General features: G+C 42.1%; 1 protein-coding gene and 1 pseudogene across 1 annotated transcript in view; both read right to left on the reverse strand.

The window, feature by feature from the left end:
- LOC143683795 (zinc finger protein 280B-like) overlaps nt 1-13,119 on the reverse strand; it is a 51,161-nt gene extending 38,042 nt beyond the window's left edge. Inside the window, exons 1-2 of the mRNA XM_077160134.1 lie at nt 12,976-13,119; nt 3,935-4,059 (exon numbers count right to left, since the gene is read on the reverse strand). The gene's annotated coding sequence lies outside the window, so the exon portion shown is untranslated. The remainder of the gene's footprint in view (nt 1-3,934; nt 4,060-12,975) is intronic.
- On the reverse strand, nt 5,913-8,246 carry LOC143682986 (zinc finger protein 280A-like; annotated as a pseudogene).
- Nucleotides 13,120-21,135: the final 8,016 nt, after the last annotated feature.

The following is a 21,135-nucleotide window of genomic DNA, read 5'->3' on the forward strand; positions in this document are numbered from 1 at the left end:
CTTCCTTGGCAGCAGTGGCAGCAAGACAAGCTCTTCCCGGAAGACCCCCAGTCCTGTTAGGGATTCTCTTTTATAGCAAGGGTTAGGTGGTAAATGTGTGTGCCAGTCTGCACATATTACGTACTTCAGAAAAGCCATGTTTCAATCCTGATTCAATCTTATGGGAGTGGCTGTTTCATTTAATTTTGATTTAATACTGTAGGGCAGAACTGTTGATTAGATTATTTCGATAGAGATGTGACATGCCCAATTGTGGGTGTGGCCTTTTAATTAGATGGAGATGTGACTCCACCCATTCCAAGTGGGTCTTGATTAGTTTACTGGAATCCTTTAAAAGAGGAAGTATTTTGGAGAAAGCCCACAAACAACAGAGCCAAATGCAGATGCCTGGAAAGCAGAGATGATAAAGCCCACATAGCCAGAGACCTTTGAAGATGCAGAAGGAAAATACCCCAGGAAGCCTTATGAAACAAGAAGCTGGGAGAGAAAGCAAGCAGGCATCACCACGTGGCTTCCCAGCTGGCAGATGTGTTCCAGATGGCATCAGCCTTTCTTGAGTGAAGGTAACCTCTTGTTGATGTCTTAATTTGGACATGTTTCATGGCCTTAGAACTGTAATTTATTAAAAATTCTCTTTTTAAAAACCATTCCATTTCTGCATTCCAGCAGCTTAACAAACTAAGACAATATGTTATTTATTTTCAAAACCTGTGGGATTTTTTTAAAGCTGTTCATCTATCAGTTTCTAACTTTGTGGTATTATGGTCAGATCACTCAATCTAAATATGATGGCTACTTCGCAATTGAAGATTTCTGTTTCACAGTTCAGATTAAGAGATCATAAATTTAAAGAAGAAATTTGCAATGTCTAAACTGTAGAGATGTGAAATGACATCCTTAGGCCTAACCATAACTGCGTGTTGTATATTACTATTAATTAAACTCTAGGCTTTATTCAGATTTCACTGGTTTTTCCTTTAATGTTCTTGTCTGTAGAATTCCACCCAGGATATCACCGTACAGTTAATCATCACATCCCTTAGCCTGCTCTTGTCTGTAAGCGGTTCTCAGACTTAACCGAGTTTTGTACCATGTTGGGAATTTTAAGGAATAAAGGTCAAGTATTTTGTAAAATTTCCCTGAATTTGGGTTTGTCTGCTGGTTTTCTCACCATCTGTGCCAGTTTGAAGCTGTTGTGTACCCCAGAATAGCCACATCCTTTTTCCTGATCCAATCTTGCAGGAGGAGTCCCATTTCTTTCTATCCTGATTCAGTACTGTGGGGCAGAGTCCTTGATTGGATTATCTCTGTGGCGATGTGCTGCGCCCAATTGTGGTGTGCCCTTATGATCAGGTGATGTGACTCTGCTCATTCAAGGTGGGTCTTGATTGGTTTACTGGTCCTTTAAAAAGGAAAGAATTTTGGAGAGAGCTCAAGGCTGAGGCAGACAGACTTTGAACATACAGAAAGAAAATGTCCCCAAGGAAGCCATTTGAAATGAGAAGCCAGGAGAGAAAGCTAGCAGATGCAGAGTTTCCGAGTGCCTTCCCAGCTGATAGAGAAGCCCTGGACATGATCAGCCCTTTCATGAGTCAAGGTACTTCCCTCTGGATGCTTTAGTTTTACATTTTTATGGCCTTACAACCGTAAATTTGTAACTTCAATAAATTCCCTTTTAAAACCGTTCTACTTCTGATATATTGCATTCCAGCAGCATTTAACAAACTAAAACGCTATCATGCTGGGGCTATCGGTTTTTGGGAATACCACAGAAGTGACAAGACTATTCTCATCATAGCAGGGACACATGCTGTCAATCTGATTTACCACTGGTGATGCCAGCCCTGAATAGCAGGTCAAAGGATTGACAGGTTTCTTCCCTGTAAAGTTATTTTCCCTTGGGTGGTGTGACAATGGTGCAGTGACAGAATTCTCGCCTACCATGCCGGAGACCCCAGTTTGATTTCCGGTGCCTGCCCATGCAAAAAAAAAGTATTTTCTCCTTTTCATATTCTGTTCTTTGGAAGCAAGTTATGCAATCTAGCCTACACTCAGGTAATGCAGGGGGGTAAGGGTGGCAGAGCAGGGGAATTAAATTCTACTTCATTGGGAAGCATAAGGGGTTTGTTGTATATGAGTTCTCTTCTTTTTTGTTTATTTCTTTTGCTGGAGTGATGCAAATATTTTTTAAAAATGATCATGGTGATGAATACACAACTATGTGATGATATTGTGAGCCAATGATTGTACACCATGTATAGAATGTTTGCATGTTAAATTTTTTTCCAATAAAAATATTAAAATAAATAAAATCTACTTAATTGGGGGACAGTATCTATTTCTTCTCCCTTATATTTAATTTAAAATTAATCAAGGAACATCTATTTCTTCTTCCTTACATTTAAATTTAAGATTAAATATAAGGAAGATGTTATATTTAATTTTTAATTAATCAAGGTTAAATAAAATTAAAAATTCAGTTCCTCAGTCACATTATCCACAGCTCAGGAGATCAAGTCACACGTGGCTAGAGGCTATTATATTTTGGACTGTGGAAATACAGCACATTTCCATCCTCTCAGAAAGTGCAATGGACAGCTCTGATTTGGATCATAGATTTTGTTACCTTTCCTCTTTTTAAACATATTTTTTAAGATATAAATTTTGAAAAACTACTTTAATTCATTCCCATAAATGTTTCAGTTCTAAATATTGCCTTTCCTTCATGGTGATTTCTTGGTGGATGTTCTAGTTTGCTAGCTGCCGGAATGCAATATACCAGAAATGGAATGGCTTTTAAAAACGGGAATTTAATAAGTTGCTAGTTTACAGTTCTAAGGTCGAGAAAATGCCCCAATTAAAACAAGTCTATAGAAATGTGCAGTCAAAGGCATCCAGGGAAAGATACCTTGGTTCAAGAAGGCTGATGAAGTGCAGGGTTTCTCTCTCAAGTGAGAAGGCACATGGCGAACACAGTCAGGGCTTCTCTCTCGGCTGGAAGGGCACATGGCGAATACGGCGTCATCTGCTAGCTTTCTCTCCTGGCTTCCGGTTTCATGAAGCTCCCCGGGAGGCGTTTTCCTTCTTCATCTCCAAAGGTCACTGGTTGGTGGACTCTCTGCTTTGTGGTGCTGCAGCATTCTCTGCTCTCTGTGAATCTCTCATTCTCCAAAATGTTTCCTCTTTTATATAGGACTTCAGAAACTAATTAAGACCCACTCAAATGGGTGGAGACATGTCATCCCCTAATCCATTTAATAACCACTCTTGACGAAATCACATCATCCAGGGAGATGATATGATTACAGTTTCAAACATACAGTATTGAATAGAGATTATTCTACCTTTATGAAATGGGATTTATATTAAAACATGGCTTTTCTTAGGGGGCATACTTCCTTTCAAACCAGCACAGTGGACCTATGGACTAAGGTAGGGAAAACAAGGGGCTTTGAACACAGACTTAAGGGCCCACTCCCTCTCAGGCTTGTGAAAGTGCAGGGACAAACGGCACTTTGCACCTCAGGCCCCTGGCTTGCCTCACCCTATTCCCAACTCTGTTTAAAAATACATGGCTTAATTTCCAAACTATGGTTTGTTTTTTTTTAATTATCTGCTATTTATTTCTCGTTCAATTCCACTGAATTTGTGGGTACCTGCAAAAAGCCCTACAGCTAATACTGTAAAAATGGTGACACATTTATTGAACATGAATTTAAGAATAAGACACAGATGTCTGCTGTGACCACTTCAAGTTAACAAAGCATCTGGAAAAGCCAAGGCAATTTAAGACCAAGGCTGGAGCACTTAAACTCCAAGATACACAAATTTATATACATCTACAATGATTAAGATAACATGGAACTAGCACAAGGATGGAGAACTGGACAAATGGAAAAGAATAAAATCCAGAAATACATACATAGTCACTTACCTAGTTCACACAAAGGTTTTGCTGCAATATGGTAGGGGAATGAGTGGTCTTTTTAGTAAATGGTGCTGGTTGATTTGGATATGCATATGGGAAAATATTAACTTTGATGCCTCAATTCCTCATACCTAAAACAAAAATCAATTTTGTTAGGTCTCAGAAAGAAAATTCTAAGATGCAGAGCCCCCTTCCCCTCCGCAGTGTCCTTGGCAGATCCAAGGATCCAGATATAAACCTGCTACAATCCCCCATCCAATCAGGAAACAACATAGTACCCAGTGGGCACCCTCCCCTCCCGGCATCACTTCCTTATAAAACGCAGCTCCCAGAACAAGGGCCATTTTCTCTTTCTTCCTGCTGCTCCCCAGGTGGAGGCCAATTTCAGGCACCTACGTGATTTCTCCCTTCTGCTCTTCCACCTGCTTCCTCCCTGCTTTGTTCCTTCAATAAATCTGTTAATCTTTAACTTGCGGTCTCATATGGGATCCTTAAGGACTCCATGCATAACAAACTTGAGATGGATCATAGATGTAAATGTAAAAAGCTAGACATTAAAACTTCTAGAAGAAAACATAGCTGGAATATCTTAAATTTCTTAAAAGGGACACACAAAGCACCAGCCATAATGTACATATGCACAATCATGAAACCACCACCAGATCAAGACACAGGGCATTTCAGTGCCCCAGCATTTCCCTCACCCCTTCCCAACCAGCACCTGAGTTAAAAAAAAAAAAAAAAAAACAAAGTTTACACAAGCCACTGTTCTAGTTTGCTAGCTGCTGGAATGCAACATACCAAAATGAAATAGCTTTCAAAAAGGGAAAGTTTATTAAGTTGCAAGTTTACAGTTCTAAGGCTGAGAAAATGTCCCAATTAAAACAAGTTTATAACAATGTCCAATCTAAGGCACCAGGGAAAGATACCTTGGTTCAAGAAAGCCAATGACATTCAAAATATCTCTCTCAACTGGAAAGACACATAGAAAACGTGGCGGCATCTGCTAGCTTCTTCTTCTAGCTTCTTGTTTTATGAAGCTCGCCTAGGGGAATTTTTTTTCTTCATCTCCAAAGGCCTCTGGCTGTGGCTGTTTCCAAAATGTTCCCTCTTAAAGGGCTCCAGTAAGCAGCCCCACCTTGAATGGGTGGAGACACATCTCCATGGAAACCATCTAATCAAAAGTTACTACCCACAATTGGATGGGTCACAGCTCCAGAGATAATTTAAAAACTCCCATCCAGCAATACTGAATGAGGATTAAAGGACGTGGCTCTTCTGGGGTCCACCACAGATTCAAAGCAGCATAGGCACTAAATGAGATACCATTACAACTTCAAGAGAATGGCTCCAATGAAAAGATTGGACAGTACCAAGTGCTGGAAAGGATCTGTGTCAATGGAACTCTCAGTACGGCTGGTGGGAATATAAATTGTTTCAATTACATTTGAAAAAAATTTTGATAGTATCTACACTTTATCTGCAGTTCCAGCACTTCTCATAACTCTGTATACCTGAGAAAAAATGAGTCCAGGTGCACACCAAGGGGTGCACAGGGATGTTCATAGCAGCTTCATTAAAAAAACAAAGAATCAGGGGTGCAAGAGTAGTTCAGTGGTAGAATTCTCGCCTGCCATGTGGGATACCCGGGTTCAATTTCTGGCCCACGCACTTCCCAATCAAACAAGCAAAACAAAACAAAATGAAAAACCAACTAAACAAAACTCCAACAAATGGTGCTGCAACAAGGGGACACTCACATGGATGGAAAAAGAATGAAATGTGGCACCTGTCATACAGCATACCAAAAAAAAAAGAAAGAATCAACCTAAAAGTCCATCAACAGTGAAATGGACACATAAAATGGCACCATGTTCATTTAATGGAAATCCACCAACCCATGAAGAAGAGTGCGTCACCGCTAAAACACATCCAGAATGCATCTCACAGACATTATTTAAGAGAAGGCAAAGGCAAGACAATGTTGTGTGATTCCATTTATTTAGTTACAAAATAGACAAAACCAACCTATGGGGGTAGGGCTTAAAAAATAGGCTTTACTTGGAAGAAGGTATCTGAAGGGAGTATGCAGGATACTTTGGGCTACTCCTTGAAACCAGAAAGCTGAAGAATTGTCCATGGAAAATTCACATTTGATGACAAGACTTGTAACATCTACAGCCAAGATCCACAGATGGCCTAACTTGTGTCTTTCATAATTCCTGGAAGTAGACACAGAATATAACTGCCAGCCAGAACCACAGGAGCAAGGCAGTCTGGAAAGTCTAGTGTTCATAGCCATTCTCTTTATTCTCTTTTTGGTTCAAGCAGGTGACAGCCTCAGGTCCATTATTATGACTGATGCTGACAATGACGGATGCTGCATCTCTTGATCCCGACTGAACTGAAGTTTCAATAATAAACTTTGTTTCAGGAGGCAACCTTTCCAGTTGCTCTGGCTTTTAAAATGTTCGATGATTCTTGGTTCTATCCTCCCTTTTCTCCTTCAGAGTCAAAAACTGCAGCCGGCAGTCTGAACACTGGAAAGCTCTTTCGTTCCAGTGCCGCCAAAAATGAGTCACATATGATGTTGCTGTTTTGAAAATTTTCAGACAAAACGGACACAGCAAATTTTTAGTGTTTTCATGGCATGTTCTAAAATGTGCTTCCACATCAGCAAAGGCCGACGACCTGTAATTGCAAAGTTGGCACACATAGGCATCTCATCAGGTTTGTGGCTGTCCTTCATGGGCTGTTGGAGAACCTTGTCTGTTTCAAACAACAGTTCACAGATTTTACAAACAGGGGAGGGCTCCTGGGGGATGTGCACACTTTCAACGTGACACTGCAGCTGGAAGAGAGGGGGAAATTGCCGGTGGCAGTGCTGGCAGGTGGTGTGGCCTTCCCAGCTGTCACCCCTCTGCTTCTCAAGCTCCAAATAGTGCTTCATGTGCTTCATAAACTTAACATTTTTGAGAACTTTCAAGCAGCTGAGGCACTTAAACTTCAGTTGAGTCTTCTCCTCTGGGCCAACTGTCTCCTTTATGCTGTGCATAGTAAAAGTCATGAAGTAACATAACCATATTTCCTTTCTTGGAATCAGCAGTCTTCTTTTGACTTGTTAGGCTTGAAAAGTCTGGTTTTGCCTATCCTTCAAAGCTATTTGCTGTGTCCTGAGTCACAAGATCCAAATGTGTCTTGTCATTCGCATATGCCCATGGAAATAATGTTCCATTCTGGACATGGTTTAAAGAGGTAGGAACACCAGCATCCACTGTGGGGAAGGCGCCTGAAAGGGTACCTGAAGACTGTTCCCCAGGGGTCCCATCACTGAGTTTAGGCCTTTTGGGGTTTCCACTGTGTATATCAGAAGGGGAAGGTCACATTGAATCACAAGGACTTTCATCCTTGCTTCCTACAGAATGAGCAGCTCCAGCCACACACTGAGTCCATGGTCGAGCAAATCTGAGGCCATTAGCAGCATGACTTGCAGTGGGCTCCTTTGACAACCAGGTTTAGCCGAATGCTCCATAATCATAGGAATATCCGTTAGCCTCGATGCAGGTGCAGAAACTGGCCAGTCGGCCACTGCCCTTGATGATGGGGTCACGTGGTCTACAAGCTTCAGTGCTGGAGCTGTTGCTTGACCCCCATGGCCTTTCCTTTTGGTTGAACCTGAGCCTGGGGTAACTCTGTTCAAAATGTTTGAAATGACAGGTTTTGCACTTGAAACCACCTTGACAAAGAGAATGTCAGGATCTTCACGTTCACGTTCCACCCTGTCATGGTCAGGTTCATGTGTCAACGTGGCCAAGTGGTGGCACCTGTTTGTCTGGTTGGGCAGGTGCTGGCCTGTCTGTTGCAATGAGGACATTTCATAGAATTAAATCATGATCATGTCATCCGCATCCACAGCTCATTCCATTTATAATCACCCAGGGGGAGTGTCTTCTCCAATGAGTGGTGCGTAATATAATCACTGGAAGCTTTTTAAGGAGGATTCAGAAGAGACAGGCTCTCTTCCTGCTTTGGCTGGCAAGCCTCTCCTGTAGAGTTCGTCCAGACCCTCCATCAGAATCATTGGCTTCACAGTCTGCCTTGCGGATTTTGGACTCTGCGTTCCCATGGTCACGTGTGACACTTTTATAAATTTTATATTTGCCAGTGTTCCCTGTTGACTCTGTTTCTCCAGGGAACCCTAACTAATACACACCTCAACAAAGATCAGCTCAGCATCTTCATCATCTTGGCGTTTGGTGTCTCCATTCTTCATCTGTGGTGCTGGCTCCTGTTCCTTCTCTCTCAAGAGTAGTGCCATTTTGCTATCTTTTTTTTTTCTGATTGAAGCCAGGGGTTCCTTCAACTTCTGGAGCTTTCTTTTTATAAATTGCTACCTAAACACAACCATATGACATTAGTCCGTATTTATTTGAAAAGTCAAAAATCGTGACCTTATTTAATCTTCCCCCAAAACACACTGTGTTAACTATTAACATCCCTGTTTTACACATGAGGAAAACAGGCTGAAATCATTTAAGTGACAGCTAATTAGAGGGTGAGCCAGGATTAGAAGCCCAGCTGTGTCCAATTCCAGCGTCAGAGCTTCGAGTTGCACATTGCAGTCTCTGTTCTTTAAAAGACCAGATAAAACTGATGAGGGAAAGCCCAAGAGGAAGGTCCACTTGTAAAGGACCAAGCCCAGTTCCTAGCACAGCATGAGCTCTCAGACTCCCTAGGTTCTCATCCAACCCCATATCTTTACAATCTATTTGCTGGTAATTCTAACTTCACCTCTCCAGCCATTCCAACACCCAGTGCCCCAGGATGTCAGGTGAACTGCTCAACATCCTTCCTGCAGGGCTGGAACTCAGGTGAGAGAGTGAGGCGCCTGGCATACAAGGCTGAAGGAGGCACACCGTGAAGCTGGGGTGAAGCTGTGATGCTTCCCAGAAAAGAACATGATCTTTTAATCCATTCCTGTGGGTGCAGACCCTGTTGTGGGTGGGACCTTTTGATTAGATTGTTTTAAACTATATGACCCGCCCCATTCAAAGCAGGTCTTAGCCCTTTCCTGGAGTCCTTGGTGAGAGGATAAAGGCAGTAAAGCCCAGAGAGCTCTGAGAGAAAACGCCCAGAGAAGTTTGGAGAGAGTTAGAGAAAAAGCCCCCAGAGGCAACAGAGACAGAAAAGGCCCAGAGATGCTGAGAAGACCCACAGAAGCCCCAAGGAGGCCACTGGCACCAGAAGCTGTATGCAGTGAGACCTGGGAGTGAAGGACCAGCAGATGCCAGCCCTGTGCCTCACTAGCTGCCAAAGGAACCCTGGATGCCTGGGACATTTTCATGGCCTTAGAACTGTACATCTATAAACCCATTTCTGGAATATTGTGTAACAGCAGCTTTAGCAAACCAGAACACGTGGGTTCAATATCCTTGAGTGAACGCCTCATAATTGTTGAGTCCTAGGTGCCTCACCCCCTCCTCAGAATCCCAGACCCAGCCCTACCGTCTTGGATACTAAGTTTTCTAAGCAAACTTACCAAAATTTAATACTAGACATTCCACTAAAAACCCCGCTGCTCTTGGAGTGTTCCCTTTCTCATAAACCCATTCTGCTGCTCAGTTCATAAACTTTGTCAGTCTTTCCCTCAAACCAGTTCAAAGAAATAAAACAAAATAGTTACTATGCTTAAGATATTTAAAATGGAGTTGGGAGGTTACTCTCAGGCAAATTTCAGCCAGATATTATCAGAAACTGCCAAAGTATGCAAAGGCACAAGCAACAATGCTCAAAACCCCAAGGATACCTGGACCATAAAACAAACCACAAGATAAAAAACTCAGTTAACTATCTAACCTGAAGGACAACTGGAGTACCCCAAATATCCACCAAGCACAAACAACCTATTTAATCTTTTTCCTTTAGAAACCTTTGCCTGCAAATGCCAAGATTGGACACAATTTTGGCTACTACCTGAATCTGTGCACCTCCAATTGCAATTCTAAGATCCCCCCAAAATGTCTTTGTTGCCTTGCAATTTAGTTGGTTATTTCTTGGTTGACAAACCCTATAGGATATCAAATAGCATATCTGCTCTCTCTTCTAAAGGTATCCAGAGTCCCACTCCTTTCCACCCCAGCTCCACCTCCCCGATGGAAGGCACCTATTCTCTCCCCCAGGACCACTGCAGAAGTTTCCAGCCTATTTTTCAGAACTCCCCACAGCAGCCCCAATTCTCCTGATAAAATATATAACTGAGCTGGCATTCACTATTTTCCTTATTCATTTCAGTGTTTTCCCATCTTACTCATAAGAAAACACCAATGAACTTGAAAGGCCCAATAGCGCCTTAAGCCATGCGAGCTCTGGGAGTCTGGAATGCCAGGCCTTTTACTTTCCCAGGACTGTAGTTGCACCCCTGCCTGGGACACTCTTTTCCCAAACATTCCCATCATGGCCCCTAGCCCCCTTCAGACCATGTTTCTTATTCATCCTCCCTGACCATCTATACTAGCTAGTGTTCTCGAGAGAAACAGAATCACCAGAAGCTATCCATAGATATAAAATTTACGAAGGTGTCTCACACAACTGTGGGACTTCAAGGGTCCAAGGTCTGCAGGGAAGGCTGTGAGCTGGTAACTCCAATGAAGGTCCTCTACGAACTCTCAGGAGAGCTGGCAACCGTGGGAATGGAACATTCCAAATCCACAGGGCAGGCTATGAAGCTGATGGCTTTGATGGAGGGTCTGGACAAACTCCACACAAGAGGCTCACTGGCTAAAGCAGGAAGAGTGACTGTCTCTTCTGAATCCTCCTTAAAAGGCTTCCAGTGACTAGATTAAGCATCACTCATTGCAGAAGACACTCCCCTTGGCTGATTACAAATGGAATCAGCTGTGGATGCAGCTGACGTGATCATGATTTAAGTTCATGAAATGTCCTCATCGCATCAGACAGGCCAACACCTGCCCAACCAGACAAACGGGCAGCACCACCTGACCAAGTTGACACATGAACTTGGCCATAACACCACCCTATCAAAAACTAATCACGCCCACCTTTCATGCTCTGTTCTCCCAACGAGGCTCTTTTTCAACTGAACGTTTGTCATTGCACATGATAAATGCAATCTTGCAGGCCCAACATAAATGAATGATAGCTGTTTTTCATAGGATCAATTCTGTGTACAATAGACTCAAATCCACGAATTTGAAGTTGTCCAACATGTAATGAATTCCAAAATCTAACACTATCAGGCACCCATGCTAAGCCCCATGTCAGCAAAACCAAAATCTAAGTAATTTGCTATTTCCATCCACCCTCCAAAATGAATTTAAGTCACCCAATCAGCTATCATCAACTCCCTATTCTTAGGATAGCCAACTTCCTCGTTGCTAAGCAACTGCCTTCGCTAACCAATTAGACAATGCTGTCTGCACTAACCAGTGAATATTTCCTCCCTATGTCCTCTCCTTTTCTGTTTTTAATGGACTGTGCACTCTTTGATCAGCAGTTTACCACTCTACTTCAAGGCAAATGGAACCTTTCCAGATTATGAATTGATTCAATAAAACTCTCTGAGATCTAGCCAAATCTTGCTCAAGTTTTTATTTTAACAAACATTATATAAAATACATCTTGCTTCTTTTTTATTTCTGTCCGCTGGACTGTAAGCTCCATGCACACAGGCACTTGTGTTTTGTTTAATGCTCTATCCCCAGCTTCTAGAACAATGCACACCATTGTTACATAATAAATCATAGCTGTTTTTAATATGCTCAATTCTGTGTACAATAGACTTGAATCCACTAATTTCAGATTGTCCAACATGTAATGAAATCTGAAATCTAAAGTGACTCACCGCTATGAGGTAAAGGAATAATTAAGCCAGGATGTATGCAGGTGCACGTATATACAATTGAAACATAAGTTTTGTAAAATAATACCCTCAGTACATGGGATATACTCTATCTTCTATGCCATTAACAAATTCCATTGATTCTGAGCAGACCATTTAAAATTTTACAGTTTCATATTTTTAACATCTCTGAAATCAGATTGCATCTCCTCAATAGCATTTCCGTGGTTTGTTTTGCAGGCTAGATTATTTTTATAGTGGCACCAAAAATAATGCATCTTATAACTGATGCCATCTTAGAGTCCATGAATAAACTCTCTTTCATTTTTATAAGTTGATTGCAACCCACGAAATTGATTTCATAGTTCACTGGTGGGATGTTACCTGCATTTTGGCAAAAATTGGTCTGAGGCAGGAATTGGCAAATCAGCCTGTCTAGTTTTTGTAGGAAGCAAAGAATTGTTTTTACATTACTAACTTAAAAAAAAAAAACTTTTAAAATTACATAATGTAACATATATACAAAGCAAGGAAAGAAAAAAGCAATAGTTTTCAAAGCACTCTTCAACAATTAGTTACAGGATAGATCCCAGAGTTTCTCATTGGATATCCTCTCAGATTTTTCCTTCTAAATGCTCCAGAACATTGGAGGCTAGAAGGAATAATTTTTTTTTCATTAATACAATCAACTTATTTTCTCTTTTTTGTGAAAAATAACATATGTACAGAAAAGCAACAAATTTCAAAGCACAGTGTGACAATTAGTCATAGACCAGATACATTACTAACTTTTTAAATGTTTAAAGTTTTTTACACTTTTTTAAAAAAAGAACATTTTTTTTATTTTTGAATTTTGGAAAATAGACCAAAGGAAGACTATATCATGACACATGTAAATTATACGAAATTCAAATTTCAGTGTTAGAAAAAAGAAGTAAAACAAACTAGAGTTACTATGGCTACGGCATTTAAAACGAGTCAGGAGGTCATTTTGGAGAATAGTCTCAGTTTGTGTCCCAGATGTTGCAAACAGACAAAGTCTGCAAAGCCTCCGAGTAAGAAAGCTCCCGGCACCCTAGGGCACCTGGGCCGTAAGACAAACCAGAGATAAATAACTCAGCTAACCGTGCAATCCAAAGGGCAAACGGAGCGCCCCATGTATCCACCAACCACACACAGCTCCTCTTACCTCTTCCTTTAAAAAGCCAGACGCGTTTTGGGATTGCTGCCTGCACCTGTGCTCCCCAGACCGCGATTCCAAGCCCCCCAATACATGCCTCGGTTGCCTCGCAACTCGGTTTGCTATTCCTACGCGGACCGCGTGCGCAGATGATGTTTTGCTAGAGCACAGCTTGGTCATTGTCTGGCTGGGGCTGCTTTCACCGCCTCCACTCTGGCCCAGCGGCCCTGGGATAAATAGTTACCTTGTAGCCTCCGGGGGTCCGGGGTTCGCCGAGCCGCTTGCTGCGGGGGCCTCCCCCCTCCCCCGCGCGCTCTGGACGGGGTCTGCGGAGCTCAGCACCTCCCTGCAGGGGGTTCTCCCGGCTAGACTCCGGGCTGGTGTCCAACCTCCCACCCACACTCAATCACAGGAGAGCCTGGGGGACACAGGCCAGCGGAGAGCTCCGCTGGGGAGGGGGCCGGGGCGGGGAGGCCCGTAGGCCACCACCTGTCTCTAGCTGCTGGGGCGGGCAGGGCAGGGGCGGGCACCGGTGGCCAAGCTGTTCAGACCGCGCTGGAGCTGCAACACAGTTTCTTATTTCTAGGCCGACAGCAGCCATAAATAAAATGTTGCTGTTTATTTTTTGTACGCTGTACGGCGGGGTTCACGTTTCATTCTTTCATCTATGTGGCTAGCCCTTATCGCAGCACCAGTTTGTGAACTTTGAGGGGGGGGAGGTGAGGGGCAGGGGCAGGTGGGGATTCTGCCCCTGAGAACCACCCTTGCACTCCTTCCTGTTTTGTTTTATCGCGATTTTATTGAGACATGCATCCACCCACCGTATAATCAGCCAACAGATTGTACCATCAGGGGTTCACAGGCTCATCCTACAGCAGACTGTCATTAGAACACAGGCACGCGCACAGTCTGCTGTCTGCGAGGCCCTCGGGACTGCTGTGCACCTGCAGAATTTGTGGTCCCCAGGGCCTAAAGTATTTTCTTATGTGGCCCTCCCCAGTCCCACCCCTGCTGTGAGAGAAGGGACATGGCCTTACCAAATGTCTTAGCTCACAAGTTCCTCAGCTCCAGAGAACTAACACCTGCTGGTGCCCAGCCCTGAGGCAGCTGGAGGTCTGTCTGTGCAGGTTTGAAGCTATTAAATACCCCAGAAAAGCCTTGTCTTTCAATCCTCATTCAGTATTGCTGGGTGACATCTTTCCGATGGTTTCCAGGGAGATGTGTCTCCACCCATTCAAGGTGGGGCTGCTCACTGGAGCCCTTTAAGAGGGAACCATTTGGGGAAAAGCTTTAGGGCCACCACAACTGACGGAGCAACCAGAACCAAGAGCCCATGCTGCCAGAGACCTCTGGAGATAAAGAAGGAAAATGCCCCCCGGGGAACTTCAGGAAGCAAGAAGCTGGGAGAGCAACGTAGCAGACGTCGCCATGTGCCCTCCTAGCTGAGAGAGAAACCCTGAAGGTCACCGGCCTTCTTGAAGCAAGGTGTCTTTCCCAGAATACCTTAAATTGGACATTTGTATAAGCCTTGCCTTAATTTGGACATTTTCAGGGTCTTAGAATTGTAAACTTGCAATAATAAATTCCCCCTTTTAAAAAACCATTTCGTTTCAGGTATATTGCATTCCAGCAGCTTGCATAAATAAACAAGGTCCTAAACCATGGGACTCTATCCTGCCTGACACCTCCCGCCTCCCCCCACCACCACTTTGCCCTTTGTTACTCAACCCCTTTGCCTTTCTTGCTCTAAGACCTTTGCAGTTTTGTTCCTTGTTTCTGAAATATTTGCATCCAGACATCCTCTTGGCTCTTTCCTTTACATCTTTCAAGACTTTATGGCAAAGCTGCATCTCATCGATGTCCACCCTGACCACCCTAATTAAAATTGCCACTTCTCCCCATGTTAGAATCCCCTGCCTCCCTTTCCCTGTTACGTTTCTTCTGTGGTGTTCCCGAGCACTCTTCCCCTTCTAATAGACAATGCAATTAATTTATTCATAATTAATTATTCAAAGTAATCATTAATTATTTACTAATTGTGTTTGTCTGCCTCCCTTGATAGAACTTAAGCCCCATGAAGAAAGTAATATTTTTGTCTGTTTCAGTCACTAACATTCCCAAATACCTAGAAAATAGCAGGCGTTCAAGAACATTTCTGTGTCCAGAAACAGCTGGAAACATCTCGGAGTGACTCATCTAATTACCTGGTGTGGCTCAGTTTCAATTCATTTTTTTAGAGCAGTTGTAGGTTTGCAGAAAAATCATGTAGACAGTATACATTATTAACGAAATCCATAGTTTACATTAGAGTTCATTCTGTGTTGCACAAGTCAGTGTTGTTTTTTTATTTTATTGTGATATCCTATATGCCACATAATTTTTCCATTTGACCTCTTTGAAGTATAAATTCAGTGGTGTTAACTATATGCACAATGTACCACCATCTGTGACCAAAACTTTCCATTCCCCCAGACAAGTAAGCATTAACCTCCCTTTCCTACCCATCCCTGCCACTGGGAACCTTTACTCTAACTTCTGACTCAATGAATTTGTTTGTCAGTATTAACAGTCCAGAACTACACCTCATCCACACAACAAGCTATTCTAACAAATTTACTACTGCTAAAATCAGAATATAAATCTGCAACTGGAGGCAGAACTTACCCAGTAAGTGAAATGGTTATGTCCCTTCCCAGAGTTTACCCTTTGCTGGCACTAGGGTAACAGGCAGACCAGATCAGTTAGGATAGCTGTAAAGGTTTGGGGTGCAGTGAGACATCCACAGAATTGCTACTTCATCTCTGTTGAGTGGGAGGAGGTACTGGTCTCTTTGGAGGTTCCTCTGCTATAGGGGAACTGTCACTGGGACCCCCTGTAGCACTATCAGAACAGTCCCACTTCACATACAAACAAGTGTAGTGATTATTTTAAAGGTTGCAGTTTGAAAGGATTTGTGTACCCTAGAAAAGCCATGTTCTAATCCTAAGCAATCTTGTGAGACCAACAGTTTCTTCTAATCCTTGTTCAGTACTATGGGTTGTAAAACTTGACTAGATTATCTCCATGGAGATGTGACTCAATCAATTGTGGGCATTAAACTTGATGAGATAGAGATGTGTCTCCACCCATTCTATGTGGGATTGATTACTTTACTGGGATCCCATAAAAGAGAATGATGGGAGATTCTGAAAGCAGAGAATGACGACAGAATGACAAGAGAGAAAGCCATGAGATTCCGAGAAAGACAGAGTCTACCAACCAGAGACTTTTGGAGATGAAGAAGGAAAACACCCCTGGGAGAGCTTCATGAAACAAGAGGCCTGGGGAGAAAGCTTGCAGGCGTCACCATGTTCACCATGTGCCTTTCCACTTGAGAGAGAAACCCTGAACTTCATCAGCCTTCTTGAACCAAGGTATCTTTCCCTGGATGACTTGGATTGGACATTTCTATAGACATGTTTTAATTGGGACATTTTCTTGGCCTTAGAACTGTAAACTAGCAACTTATTAAATTCCCCTTTTAAAAAGCCACTCTGTTTCTGGTATGTCACATTCCGGCAGCCAGCAAACTAGAACAGTTGCCATAATTGAATTATCATGTACTTTTCAAATGATTGATTGCTTCAATAATTAATTCATATTTATTTTTGTTATTGATTTAATCATTTATTCATTCAAAGGACAGAATATTGGATTAAGGGTCATGGAAGTTGAGGATACGGTGTGGCCTACACTCACTATACTGTGTCAGTGAAACAGACAGAAAGCTGAAAGTTAAATTTAGATGATGCAGAGAGGTACCCAAACAAATGGACTCAGAGTTGAACTTGTTTTTTAGACAGATACATCGAAAAAAAAGGAAGGTGGGAAGGAAAGAATGGGAAGTGTACATGAAGGGAAAGAATTTTCCAGACAGAGGAAAGATCCAGGGAACAGGTATAATGGGAAAAGCAAGGAGGCAAGTGTGGCTCTTGCTAAAGGGACAAAGGATAAGAGGAGAAGTTAGAGATATGGCTGTTGAAAGGATTTTGGAACTGATGCTGAATGAGACAGGGAATCTCAAAGAAAAAAGAAGTGATTAGTTTTCATCAAATTTGAAATCTCTTCGGCCATGGTTATGTTAAATATACATTTTTTTATTGCCCTTACACTTTCTGTTTCTCCTCTCCTTCAGTGTAGGACCAAGGGTTAAAACAAGACCTGCAGAATTTGTTGGGAGCAGCTGGTGTCAGGGTGGTGGCAGCAGTAAACTGTGGAGATTGTTATGTAGAGCAGCCTGGAAAGAAGAGAATGTCTACCCCAAATGGTTATGTTAAGTATGAAAGAAGAGAGCACTGAAAATTAAGCACTCTGATTCCTCAGGAAATGTATGCATGCCTTTTTGTCACCCTGTAGTATATAGGCTGGATCAGGTTAAGAATAAAATTGTCTGTTGTTTGTTATCACTGATCTTCAGACCCCCTGATCCCATCTTTCTTTCTCATCATTCCTTAATGTCCTTCGTGCTCCAGTCCCATGGAAGCAACACTTCAGGGCCTTCAACTAAACATACTGTTGAGCTGCTAAAAGTTGCTCCACAGCTCATTGATGTTCTAGTCATTTTCTTTTCCAGTCTTGTTGTTGTTGCTGTTCTTCCTGTTTTGGGGAGTTTCTTTTGCTATGTCTTCCAGTTCACTAATCTTTTCCTCTGCAGAGTCTAATCTGACCCTCTGCTAATCCATTCAGTGTATTCCTCGTCTCAGATATGGTAGTTTTCATCTCTATAATGATTGGAGACTTTATTTTGTATTTTCCATCTCTCTGCTTAACATGCTCAATTTTTCCTCTATGTATAGTTATACTACAGTTAAAACAGCTGCTTTTGGGTGCACGGGTGTTTCAGTGGTAGAATGCTCACCTTCCATGTGGGAGACCCACGTTCAATTCTCGGACCATGCACTGAAAAAAAAAATGCTGTTTTTGTGGCCATGTCCACTAGTTCTATCATCTGTGATATTCGGAGCCTATTTCTATTGACTGCTTTTTCTCATTATGAATTGTACTTCCTTGTTTCCTTGCCTCTCTGGTAATTGTTTATTAGATTCCAGATATTGTGAATTTTATCTTTTTGGATATTGGATATTTTTGTATTACTTGTTGTCCTTTATAGGCCAAGGAATATCTGTACCTCTGGGCCTTTATTCTCAGAAAATTCTCTCTTCTAGTATTCACATTCTGTCCCTTCCTTCTCTCCTTCATTTCTTCCTTTGACATAGCTGTCTCAAAACAGTAATTCCACAAAATTTATATTTGGGGTAGCACATTGCCTTACTTAACTGGTATGGCCAGTTTGTTTGAACATCTTAAGTACATGGAATCTTAAATAAGCATGAGATTTTGTTGGTTTTTCCAGGTTAGTGTGATGCCCCAATATATGCCAGAATAATTTGGGCAGTGAATTAAGAAGTATTTGTGAAGTCCAATTGAGGAAATGGGGAGAAAGGGGGAAATATTCAACATCCCCATTTGGAAAATTTCTGATATTCTCTGTAAGCAGTGCGGACAAACAAATCAGGAGGCTGAGTCCTTGATCTTGGGGTTCACCCCTATGAAACTTATTCCTCCAAAGGATAGGCTAAGTCTTCTTCAAATTATGCCTAAGAGAACCTCTTTTGTTACTCAGATGTGGCCTCTCTCTCTAAGCCAAACCAGCAGGTGAACTCACTGCCCTCCCCTCTACATGGGACATGAGTCCCAAGGGTATAAATCTCCCTGCAACGTGGGACAGAAATCCTGGGATGAGCCAGGACCTGGCATTTAGTGACTGAGAAAACCTTCTTGACCAAAAGGAGGAAGAGAGAAATGAGACAAAATAAAGTGTCAGTGGCTGAGAGATTTCAAACACAGTCCAGAGGTTTCTGGAACTTATTCTTATGCACTATATAGATACCCTTTTTAAATTTATGGTGGATTGGAGTGGCTGGAGGAAGTACCTGAAACCGCTGAGCTGTGTTCCAGTGGTCTGGATTCTTAAAGACATTTGTATAATGATATAGCTCTTACAATGTGACTGTGTGATTCTGAAAACCTTGTGTCTGCTACTCCTTTTATCCAGGGTGTGGAGAGATGAGTAAAAACACACGGATAAAAAATAAATAAATAATAAGGGGGATAAGAGAAGAACGACATAGCCATGCAAGACCACAAGCCAGCGGCCTTTGGAGATGAAGAAGAAAATGCCTCACGGGGAGCTTCATGAAACAGGAAGCCAAGAGGGAAAGCTAGCAGATGACATCGTGTTTACCATGTGCCTTTTCAACTGAGAGAGAAACCGTGAATATGTTCAACATGTGCCTTCTCAGATGAGAGAGAAAACCCTGAATTTCATTGGCCTTCTTGAACCAAGGCATCTTTCCCTGGATAGCTTTGATTGGATATTTCTATAAACTTGCTGTAGTTGGGACATTATCTCGTCCTTAGAACTGTATACTTGCAACTTATTAAATTCCCCTTTTTAAAAGTCATTCCATTTCTGGTATATTGCATTCCAGCAGCTAGCCAACTAGAACAGGGGATAAGGAATTAAATAAATTGGGTAGATTGAAATACTATTGGTAAATGAGATGAAGGGGTTAGGGTATGTATGAGTTTTTTCTTTTTTTCTTTTTATTTCTCTTTCTAGAATGAGGCAAATGTTCTAAAAAATGATCATGGTGATGAGTACAAAACTATGTGATGATGTTGTGAGCCACTGATTGTACACCATGTATAGACTGCATGTGTGCAAAGATTTATCAATAAAAATATTTTAAAAAAATACAACAGCAATTCCAACTCTCAGTCCATTTGATTGAGTACCTCCCTGTATCTCTCAAAATTAACTTTCACCTTTCTCTCTGTTTCATCTGCATAGTACAGTGGATGTAAGCAACATCAACCTTATCCTTGACCTCTGCCCTTCCATGACCCTCACTCCACTTCCTGTTCTATCCCTTGAATGAATAAATGATTCAATCAATACCAAAAGATAAATCTGGTTGGCTTAATGATTTGGAGCAATCAATCAATTGGGCAACATATAATGATATGATTATGATAAGCTTTATCTAATCAATAGGCTTGTTTGTAAGGTGGATTCTAAAGAGTCCTATAGGGGGTTTCCCAGTTGGAGTTCCCCTAACATCTCCAACATTCTTGTAACTCCACGGAGTGTTTTGATCAGGATTCGTAAACTCCAAGCCCTGTAAGAGCCAAGCAAGAAGGAGAGAATCAGGTATAGGAGAAAGAGGCCCGAAGAAGACAGAATTACTGAGGGGCCATTCAAAGGATGCTACTTGATTTCATTTTATTTCTGCCAGGTGACAATGCCAGTGTTGTGGATCAATTTTGCAACAAGGTTGAAGGTCTGAATTTTTATGTTGTCTTCCAATTTTGAAGCATTAGTAATTTTTAAACATGTTTCGTAATTTAAAACTATGATGAAGCCAAGATAAAGATCTCTGTATGTTAACTTGGCCTGTGGATTGCAGCTTAGCAAACTCGGGTTTAATGGCGATGTAAATGTTATAATTCACTAGTTTCAGAACATATGGGTCAGAGGCATTGTGTAAGATGGAAGGATGTGGCAGGGTGCAGCGCCTCCGGCTCCACAGGAGTACTCCAGCAATTGCGCTAGCTCAGTTTCATGGGCACATCCCATCTTCTGCTCACCACCCTACATATTTTAGTAAGCCGCTTTTGCAAGACTTCTAATATAGAATGTTTATATCTGTGGTTCTTGTTCTGCCTCCCCATTAGCAATGCCTGGGTAGCTTTTCGAAACACTAAAGTCCCATCCCAGGTCAATTAAATTAGAGCTGATCCTCAAGGCCATGTATACTAAACCCAAGGAAAGGCTGACTCTTTCTAGGTTAGATGGCCCAGGGTGTAAGCTCTCAGAACATACACATAGGACAATTTGAAATATTGGTGACAACACAATTGCTTCTAATGACCAGGAAATAAGACTTTCAATTTTTGGCTCATTCTAGAGCAATAATTCTCACCCCAGATGATTTTGACCCCTAGGGGACATTTGGCAATGATTGGAGACCCTTTTGAGTGTCACAACTGGGGGACACCACTGACTTTTAGTGGGTACAGGCCAAGGTTACATCCTACAGCACAAAGGACAGCCCCTGGAACAAGGAA

This window comes from Tamandua tetradactyla, chromosome 5 (genome assembly GCF_023851605.1).
Source record: "Tamandua tetradactyla isolate mTamTet1 chromosome 5, mTamTet1.pri, whole genome shotgun sequence".
Taxonomy (NCBI): domain Eukaryota; kingdom Metazoa; phylum Chordata; class Mammalia; order Pilosa; family Myrmecophagidae; genus Tamandua; species Tamandua tetradactyla.